The sequence below is a fragment of the Herpailurus yagouaroundi genome, unplaced genomic scaffold (assembly GCF_014898765.1).
Source record: "Herpailurus yagouaroundi ecotype Mexico unplaced genomic scaffold, PumYag 100, whole genome shotgun sequence".
NCBI lineage: Eukaryota > Metazoa > Chordata > Mammalia > Carnivora > Felidae > Herpailurus > Herpailurus yagouaroundi.
In genome coordinates, this window is record NW_024412391.1 from 17,817,487 (window position 1) to 17,828,476 (window position 10,990).

The window sequence follows — 10,990 nt, forward strand, 5'->3', positions numbered from 1 at the left end:
TCACCATCACAACCAGCCCAGAGCTGGGAGAGATTGAGTAATTTGCTCACATCAGACAGCTCTTAAGGGGAGCGGTGGCTGTCTCTGAGCCCAGCTTTTAACCCTAAACCATCCTGTCTCCTGCTGGATAAGGCTTCAGATTCCTTCTTCACCCAGCACTCCGGAGAGACACTACCCACAGACCTGAGTTGGCACATGAAATAAAATTTGTTTTCCACACATTATATTGGTATGTTGGCTCAGAATTGTATAACTGGCTGCTGGATGACTTGGCTGGGTGTCTTCCCCCCTGATACATTTATTTATGGACTCGTACAGGGGTAAATCTAGAGCAGACCTAAGAAATGGAGTCCAGCATGCAGATTTTGCAGATGAGGAAACTGAGGTCCAGAGAAGTGAACCCACGTGTCCAGGGCCACCCGACATCCGAGGTAGAATGGCTGTGTCTGGCTTCCCAGCACAGGATTCTTGTTAATCCTCTTACATAACTTTGCTGCTCTCCCCAAGCCCAGCCTCTATACCTGAGCCCCAGACTTTAGACTTCGCTTCCTGACCTCCCCCTTCAGCTGGGCTTAGAAGCCCAGAAGCAGAGCAGGAACACATGTTGTCAGCCCCAAGGCAGGGTGGTTTCTGGGATGGACGGAAGGGATAGCAGAGGAGGTTAAGTGCATATTCCTGATCATCAGGGGTGGAGGATGAGGCTGGGCCTTCTGGTCAACCTTGCCTGGGGGTGGAAGTCTGGTGAGGATGAGAGTCCTGTGGCCCAGACATCATGGCAGTGGGGTAGGAGGAAGGGCCAGCGTTTGCTGGGCCACCAGGCACTGGGAACATCAGTTTGAAAGATTGGCAACTGGGCATCGCAGACCCATAACCTCCCCTGCCCAGATCCCAGGGCAACTTGGCTCCCATCTAGCCTGTTTTGGATGGCCCTGAGACTGCCTTTTCAGATGCCTGATGCAGGGTCACAAAATATGGCAGTTACAAAGACGCCACCCTACACACACACACACACACACACACACACACTTAAGCATAAGAGCCTTTTGTCTTCTGTTTACCCTCATTAAATATTGTATTATTTCAACAACTATTTACATTTTTTTTAACATTTATTCATTTTTGAGAGACAGAGAGAGACAGAGCATGAGCGGGGTAGGGGCAGAGAGAGGGAAACACAGAATCTGAAACAGGCTCCATGCTCTGAGCTGTCGGCACAGAGCCCGCCGCGGGGCTCCAACTCACAAACTGTGAGATCATGACCTGAGCTGAAGTCGGTGGCTCAACCGACTGAGCCACCCAGGTGCCCCAACAACTATTTACATATAAATGAGTGTGAACAGTGATCCATACAAAACTCAGCAGCAGGGTGCCTGGGGGGTTCATTCAAAAGAGCATGGGACTCTCGATCTCAGGGTCCTGAGTTTGAGCCCCAAAATGAGTGTAGAGATCACTTAAAATAAAAAACAAAACTCAGCGGCAAGTATACACTAGGTATGGGAGGAAGGGATGTGTCATCACTGTGGTCTGAAGACAGAAAAGGCTCCCATTGTGCTTCCCCCTTCCCAGTCCCATCTGCCATGTCACCTAAACAGTGCAGAACCCCAGCGGGTAGGCTGGAGAGTTTCTGTTGCTTGCCCCAACTCACCCAGCTAGAGTGACAAGGCATGGACCACATCCCAAATATCCTGACTCAGGCCAGTGTGTGATTTATTGAGGACCTTCCCCTAGATTCCTCCCCTTCCCCAGATCTGTCAGGATTCCTAAAAACTTTCCATTATAGTGCCCCAACACCCTTACTTGGAGGCTTTGGAGGTTTCAAGAACTTCCTTTATAGAGGCACCTTCGTGGCTCAGTTGGTTAAGCATCTAATTCTTGATTTTGGCTCAGGTAATGTCTCATGGTTTGTGAGATTGAGCCCTAAGTCGAGCCCCATGTCGGGTGCTGATGTGTGGACCCTGCTTGGAATTCTCTCTCTCTCTCTCTCTCTCTCTCTCTCTCTCTCCACCCCTCCCCCACTCCCCACTGCATGTGCACATGCTCTCTCAAAATAACTAAATAAACTTAAAAAAAAAAAAAGAACTTCCTCTTTAAACCAATCATGATGGAAGGAACCCTTCATTAAGTCGCTGTGACTGGAAAAGGATTTTGGCACCTGCAGCGGTGAGGGAGTGGGGAGGGTATGGCAGGGGCATCAGGACCCCAAAGGCCACCTTTGTGTGTTCCCACAACTCCGGGAGCCTCCTTTTCCCTCTGTGCAGCTGTCTGTCCATGGGGATGTGAGCTCCTCTCTTTCCTCTCCATTGTTTTTGTTTTTCCAGAGTCCGGCACATAGTAGGCACCCAAGAAATGTTTACAACTATCTTCACCCTAGACTGACCAGAACCTGCCAGGACTGGCCAAAGGGCTGCCCTTTGCACTCGTCCCCCCAACCTCCCACCCACTGGCAGCCCAGGATGAGCAGAGTGGCAAGGAGGCCACAGGATTCCTCTGGAAATGTTTTTCATAATCTAGTCTCCAGCGAGGGATTTGGGAATTCCTTAAACAGCCAATGTGCATTTGGGCATAAACACTCGGCCTGCCAGTTCCCAGCATGTCTATTAAAGGCATCAATCAACCAGCCCTCCTGGCCCGGCGGGGCCGGGCAGGGCAGCCCCAGACCTCCGGGATGCTGCACGGAACCCCTTGGGGCTGTCGGTTCCGGGCCAGTGCCTCCTTCTTGTCCCGGGGCCCCCACTGCGGGCCGCAGCTGGCCCCTGAGACAGCAACTGCTCTTCCTCCCTCCTGGGCTGGGGCCACATCTGCATTTGGCCGCGCCCGGATTAATCCCTATTACCTTCCCCGCTGACTGTGCAGGAGCTGGGCAATTTCCCCGGCCCCCCCGCCCCCGTCCCACGGGGGAAAACAAAGCCGAATGTTCCCACAGCCGATGTCCTCACTAACCAAGGAGATTATGGCTGCATCCGGTTCTAGGAAGAGCGAGGCCAGAGTGTGTTCTTAGGAGGGCAGGGAGGCACCGAGGGATCTTGTAGTTCCCAAACGGGGCAAGTGGAGCGAGGCTGTGAGGCTGCATGATGCAATACTAGCCAGTGGAGACAGGAGAAAATTCGAGAGAGAAAGGGGTGAGGGAGGAGAAAGAAAGGCTCGTGTGCAGATTTTATTTATTTCTATTATCTGTGAAGTCAGACTGCAAGTAGAATCTGGAGTGGGAAGAAGTAAAGGAGCAGGAAGGAAAAAAGCCGAGATGTCGGGCAGCTGGTGCGTGCTTTGGGGGTTTGTGGGGGGACTCACTCCCTGTCCAACCCCACGCCAAAGGCAGAATGCCAGGAGTCTCCCGCCCTTTGGGACACAAACCAGTGACCATAAGAGAGGAAATTCCTGGGCAACATTTTGCTAGGAGACAATAACATCCTGGAGAGCAAGGACCGTATCTCTCTGGCTCATTTCTGTATCTATTATGCCTGGTACGGAGCCTGGCATGCAGTAATTGCTCAGTAAAGAACAGCTACGTGTTAGGAGCTACCCAGAGGCCTTTGCGAAAGTTAACTCATCCTTTCACACGTTTACGAGACAGAGACTGTCATCTTCGTTTTGCAGAAGCAGGAATGGAAGCACAGAGAGGTTAAGTTATTTGCTCAAGGTCACACAGTTAGAAAGCAGCTGAGCCTGGATTCAAACCCATGCAGACTGATTGCAAAGACTGTGCTCTTACCCTGTTCTACAGGCTCTTGAAAGAAAGAGAGAGCAGAAAGAACGAAAAATATCTTTGTCACGGAATTGAAAGACAACCTGGGTGTCATTGAGAGCCAACTCTTTGTTTTACCGACCACGGATTAGAAAGAAGAGACTTGTCCAAGACCCTTGGCACTAGCCAGCTACTGGCAGAGCTAGGATTCGAACCCAGATCTTCCTGGGGCTTTCTGTCCCTTCAGCTTGTCCTGGAAGAGAACAACCAGTGCCCTCCAGTGTTTTTGTAAACTGGCCTTTTAATAGCTTTGGTGTCCACCAGGCTTGGGAAACCAGTGGAAACTGGGCCTCTTTTTCTATCTCCCCCTATCCCTTACCAACTTGCTCTGGCCTTGGACTGGCTCCACGGGGCATTTCCCAGTTCTTCGGGCCTTGGCAACCCAGCTGAACAGGAAGCCATGGAAACGGCAGGTCCCAGAAAGGTGGGCAGAGGTGTTACTGAGGGAGACTGCCAGGCCGGTCCTCAGGAACCAGGGCTCTGTCTGAGGCTGTGGCCCAGTATGGGACATGTGGGTGTCCAGTGTGGACTTTCTGTGCTTGGACTGCGGCATAAATTCCTAGTTCTTTAGCAACCTGAATACTTAAAATTTTCAGGGCAATTTTTCTCCCAAGGCGTTCGTTCTGGATCACTAATGTCTGGTACATAAGATATCATTTTTGATCTAACATATTTAAAACTCATTTTTCCCCTAGACAAGACAAATTGAATTTGTATCTTCCCATACGGAGCTTTTCAAAAAGATTGGTGCTGGGATGCATTGGGTTCCCAGAGTGATGTCATCTGATTAGTCCTGGCTTCCTTTTTCCACTTATAGGGGGTGCATAATTGCAGACATTCTAACTGGGAGACGGTATGATTGTTCTTTGTTTTTTGTTTTTTGTCCTGTGGGGGAAATCCTTTCAGATGGATACGTTTCTGGCATCTGATATTTTTCTCTGCCACCTGGCGGAAACTTCTAGAATAGAAGTGTCCCAACAGCGTACAGCCTGGATCATCTTGGCTGATGTTGGGAAGGCATAGTGAGCTCACTGGGTTCCTTCTTTTCTGGCCCAGGCAGGCTTTGATGAGCCCTGTCCCATTCATCTCAGATAAGGCTGGAAATCTACTACCCTCCCCGTCGTGGGGTCTGAGGCCAACACAGTAGGTTTCCCAGAGTGCTCTGGGGTTGGGTCACTTACTCTCTGGCCAGTCTGTCCTGGGTCCAGAGTGTCTGGGTGAGAGGATGGCTTGGAAGTTTCCAGAGGCAGGACAAGGAATGGAGGAGGGTCCCCCAGTTCCCCAGAGGCTCTTCCTCCCGTGAAAGGGACACTGTCCCCTCTGGCTAGTCTGGGTCCCTTCTTTTCTTCGGTGGCAAGCAGAATTTGTGAGTTGCGTGCAGACCAAGCCAAAGAGGACTGCCAGCTAGCTCTCTGACTGGGATTTCAGCACAGAGGATGGGCACAGAGGGAAAAGGCAAGGAGGTGGGTAAGGAAGGAGAGAGTCCTTGGAAGGGAAACCCTAAGTATATCAGCCTGGAGTGTGTACTCAGGCTTAAGATCTCTCCAGCATTCCAGGCCCTACCAGACGTATCCCTTCCCTCTCTGTAGACCAAAGCCTCAGTCCCATCTGTGGCCCAAGTACCAGTCTCTCTGAGGAGAGAAGGAGCTAGGTAGGAGCAGAGGAGTTCCACAGAAGAGCTGAGCCACAGATGTAGGCTCCCGGGTGCTTGTGCTGAATGGAGAACTGCTCTCCAGGGGGCCGGGCTGGGACTGCATCTCTTGGACTTGCTTGTGGATGAGCCCAAGGGCAGACATGCTGGGCTGGGCTCTAGTCATGGCTGTGGGTGGCCCTGTGACTCTGTTTGTGTTTTGGTCCTTCTGAGCTACTGTGGTTTGCATACTGCAAACTAGCTCCTCTGGGGTTTTAGTCCTGATTAGCTTTGCAGCAATAAAGTCTAATCTTGGTAAATAAATGAAGCCTCGAAGAAATGCCTGTTTATTCCTTGCCAACATTTTCCTTCTACCCAAGGCGACAGGGCTCTGTGACCTTCAGCCAGTCACGTGCCCTCTCTGAGTCTATTTTCATATCTAAAAATTTTTTTCAACGTTTTTTATTTATTTTTGGGACAGAGAGAGACAGAGCATGAACGGGGGAGGGGCAGAGAGAGAGGGAGACACAGAATCGGAAACAGGCTCCAGGCTCCGAGCCATCAGCCCAGAGCCTGACGCGGGGCTTGAACTCAGGGACAGCGAGATCGTGACCTGGCTGAAGTCGGACGCTTAACCGACTGCGCCACCCAGGCGCCCCTATTTTCATATCTAAAGAAGAGGAGTATAATACTACACTCCTACACCCTGGTTATTGTGGGCATCAAATACAATAATGAGTGAAAGTCCTTTCTAGAAGGAAGGTGTTATTCTACTGTAAAGGATTGTTATGGGCATCATGCTTATTGTAAAGCCATGCCTTATAAGATAAAGTATTGGGAGCATGAGCTCCATTATAAGGGAGGAGAAAAGGAACCAATTTTCTCAATGGAAAAGAGTGACCCCAGACAAAGCAGAGAGACCAATAGAATAAGCCTAACGTGAGCAATGACAATTTGGGTGATTTCATACCAAGACCCAATCCAATATAACCAATAGCAAAAATATTCTCCATTCTTTTCAGAAGTTCTCAGGGCCAAGGACAATTGTCACACCCTCTTCAAAGCCTGAGGTCAAACATCATTTTTTAATTTGATGCTGTGTGGTTGAAGTTAAAAGCCAGTTGTAATTGGTTTTGGTTCTTCACACGAGTAAGTAAAGGGTCAAAGTGAACCCCCTCTCTTTGCTCTCGTAGAAAGAAATCCATGTTGGAACAAGCCTCCGGAAGGCTATCAAAGAGGCCAGGACAGAGAAGCTCAGAGCTTTCCTGGACAGGTTGTCTGTTGTTGCTGCCTTCCCAGAATCCATTCCTCTTTCTTTTGGGCAATTGAACCCTTTTTTCCTTTGGGAAATTACCCTTTACCCATTTTCATTCCAAGTGGGATTGAGCCCTTCCCCAGTTTCTGGGATGACTCAAGTCTCTCCAACCAGAGTACTGTATCCCCCTGGCCACTGCGATTGGCTCAGCAAGAGGCATGTAATCCAAGCTAAGCCAATGAGAGTCAGCCCTGAGACTTTTGCTGGAATAATTAGGAAGGAGAAGTTCTCTTCTTTGGGGAGTTGCCAAGCTGCAGAGCAGAAGCCTGGAGTTTTTGGTGGTCACCATTGCCACCACCTAAGAATGGCCCCAATTTTGAAGGAAGCAAAACTGAGAGTTAGAGAATGATTCCTATGGACATGATTTGGGCACTGGTTTAACCACACCAGAAAAGCAAGGCCAGGCAGGGAAAGCAGGTTTAGGATTGGCCAGTTTGAATGATCTTGGCAGATTTTAAGGCACAGGGGCTAGCTCTAGTTATCTGCTACCTGGCCCTGGGGTGATTAGAGCAGGGGGTTGTGGCCCTGAGTGTGAGAGCCCAACAGAGGTGGTGGCTGATTGGTTAGTTTGCATTTGGAAGGAATGCTCCCTGCAGAGTTGTTTGTTATTTCTGGGCATTAGCTAACCAGGTGCAGTCCCTCTAGCGTTAACAAGGCCCCTAAATGTCAAAGCATCAGAAAATACAGATAGTTAAAAACATGCTTAGGAGCGCCTGGGGGGCTCAGTCCATTGGGCATCCAACTTCGGCACAGGTCATGATCTTGCAGTGTGTGGGTTCGGGCCCCACGTCGGGCTCCGTGCTGACAGCTCAGAGTCTGGAGCCTGCTTTGTCTCCCTCTCTCTGCCTTTCCCCTGCTTGTGCGCTCTCTCTCTCTTTCTCAGAACAAAACAAAAACAAAAACAAAAACAAAACAAAAAAATAGGGGCACCTGGGTGGCTCAGTCTAAGTGTCCGACTTCGGCTCAGGTCATGATCTCACGGGTCTGTGGGTTTGAACCCCGCGTCAGGTTCTGTGCTGACAGCTCAGAGCCTGAAGCCTGCTTCAGATTCTGTGTCTCCTCTCTCTGCCACTCCCCTGCTTGCACTCTCTCTCTCTCTCTCTCTCTCTCAAAAATAAACATTAAAAATTTTTAAATAAATAAACAATCAAAAATAAAAAAAATAAATAAACATTAAAAAAATATGCTTAATACAACCGGAATGGTTGGCAATGGAATGGTAATTATCCCATTGGGCAAAGCAAGTCACATGGCCAGGCTCTGAGTCATGTGGAAGGAGACTACTTAAGGGAACGGAGACTAAAAGTCATGACTCATGGGATGCTTCCCTGCAAAAGTTCGCCCATACCCCTATGGTAGGGCAGCTCCAACTGTGAGTTTAAGCCCAAATTTGCCTTCTGCTAAATTCTACCCATTGACCTCCAATCTTCCTCCAGCATTGTCCACACGGCAAGGCTTTAGCAACCATATCTGTCTTGGGATCATCTAAGTAGACAGACTGCCCAGAATTCTGCCTCCCCTCATGGGTGTTCTTCTGTTCTTAAACTTAATGGCCCAAATGCAAAGTGTATGTGTGCATTCAGCTCTTCTGAATAGAAGTCGGATACCCATTCAGCCAACAAATAATTGTTTTGTACTTACTCTGGGCCAGGATCTGGCCAATGTGCTAGAGATAGAGTAGAAAATAAAACAGACCCAGGGCACCTAGGCGGCTCAGTGGGTTAAGTGTTTGATTCTTGATTACGGTTTAGGTCATGATCTCATGCTTCGTGAGATCGAGCCCCACACCCGGCTCTTGGCTGATAGCTTGGAGTCTTCTTGGGATTCTCTCCCTCTCTCTGTCCCTCCCCTATTCATGCTATCTCTCTCGAACCCACACACTGCAATAAATAATAAATATTTATTTATTATTTTAAAATAAATAAACATTAAAAGAAAAGAAAACAGACCCAAAGAGCATCCTTGCCTGTCAGGGGCTTATATGTGTTGGGTGGGGTGGGGTGGGTGGAGGTAGGAGGGAAATGTTAACAAATGTATAAATAAAATATATACAAGTCAGGGGACGTAGACGGGTGAGGGTTGGTTTTCTTTTTTCTTTAAACTTTTTTTTTAAGTTATTTATTTTTGAGAGAGAGACACACACACAGAGTGTGAGCAGGGGAGTGGCAGAGAGAGAGGGAGACACAGAATCCAAAACAGGCTCCAGGCTCTGAGCTGTCAGCATAGAGCCCCACGTGGGGCTTGAACTCACAAACTGCGAGATCATGATCGGAGCCAAAGTCGGACGCTCAACCAACTGAGCTGCCCAAGAGCCCCAAGCATTGGTTTTCTGGTTTGCGATTTTGTTTAAAGCTTTTATTTTGAGAGGGAGAGAGTGCAAGTAGGAGCAGGGGTGGGGCAGAGAGAGAGAGAGAGAGAATCCCAAGCAGGCTCTGTACTGTCAGCCCAGAGCCCGACTCAGGGCTTGATCCCACAAACCAGGAGATCACGACCTGAGCCAAAATCAAAAGCCGTATGTTCAACTGACTGAACCACCCAGGTGCTCCTTCTGATCTGTGTTTAAAGGGCTCCTTGCCCAGGAAAAGTAACAGGACAGGTGACTAATGCGGGGAGCTTCAGGAGTGCTGGTGGAAGGTAAGCACACGGAGGGTGAACCCTGGAGCCCTCTGCACAGGCATCTGCTTCCACGCCGTGTGTGTCTGTGCACAAGCAACCCACACTGCGAGCTCTTCACGTTAGGACAGTGACGTGGCCAGCGAGTGTTTTTCCAGACGGCTGTCCCTCTGATGGGGAGGGAAGGCGGTGGGACGGCAAACAGAAGATACCCGGAAATCCGTACGTGGGTGTGGGCTTGGGTGGGGTGGGGGATAGATAGACACTTATATCCCTCTGGGTCTGGCAAGTCTGGAGGCTCGGGTTCTAATCCGCAGATACGAGCTTTTGGGCAAGTCGTGGGCCAAATCTCTAAGCCATCACCCAGTATGTGGGACGAATAACAAACACGCTGCCTTGCTCTTGTAAGCAATGAAAGGTCACAAATCTCTCCATCCTGAAGTAAGGAGGGGGGTTCTGGGCCGTTGCCGTGATCTCCAAATAATTACCGGCCTGTGGAGACCCGGTCCGGATTTTGAGTCCTATGGGAGGTCCAAGCCCGAGTGCGGAAGGGAGCAGGGGTGTCCCCTTCTGTCACTGTCTCTGGCCTGGCAGGGTGGGGGTGGGGAGCTTCACTCATGCTGCACCTGCTAGTTTTCCCTCAGATAAATACACAGATTTCATAAACAGAAAAGTTGAAAGTACGAGGGTTGGGGTTTCCTCAGGAATTACGGCCCAAAATAGGATGGGACAGTCGAGGCGATCTCGGGGTTGGTTTTCTGGTCTGTGACGTTCCTCGGGGACATCTGCCTGAGATGAAACACTGGCCTTTGACAGGAAGGGCCTGTCTGAGGTTCAATAGCATTCAGTGCCAAGGGCTCTGGCTTAGACCCAAAGGGGGAAGCCTCACTCTCCCTCGGAGTAGGTCCCTTGGCCTGCCCCGCTCTGAACCCTCCGAGTCTCCTGAAGTTTCTGTAGCAGGTGTGCGGGTGGCTGGGTGGAGAGGAATAGAGATTTGCTCCTACACCGGGCGGGTCTGCCATAAGCCAGGGGAGAAAAGGGATGACCCTGCTCCAGGCTGCAGCCAGATCCAGAACCCCGGGGACAAGGTTTTGAAGGTAGGAATGAAGTGGCTTTTTATTACAATAACGTAAGCTGGGGAAAAGACACAGGAATCCCACTTTCCTTCACGAATGATCTCAGGGCTTCTCTCCTTATACTTTGTATTTAATACAGAGGGACAGCCATGGGGTGGGGACACCACAGTTCCCTGTTGGGGAGGGAGAAGGGGAGTTCCGTGGCTTCCATGGGGCACCCCAAGGCCCAGCAGAGCTAGGGCAACGCCCGAGGGTCTAGTGTCCACTCCTTTGGCTTTTTCTTACAAGCATCAGGACTTGCCTCTCCAATATCTTGCAGCTGGCTCTCACCACTGTCTCCTTGTTTGATTTGTTAAATCTCTGTTTTAGTTCGCTGTTTCACACCCACACTGACAGTCTGTCATAGCCCCCCAGGCCCTGGGACATCTGCCAGGCAGTGAAATCAAATGTGAAGTTAAATACAACTCAGCTCCACATCGTATTCTGCTTCTCCCTCTTCCCTTCACCCCCTCCTGCTTCCACCCGTGGAGGGGCCAGGCTGGACTGCACCTTACCCTAAAGTGTTGATCTGGAAATCCTGCCCCAAAGTAGAGAGTTTGCTGTAATAAAGTCTT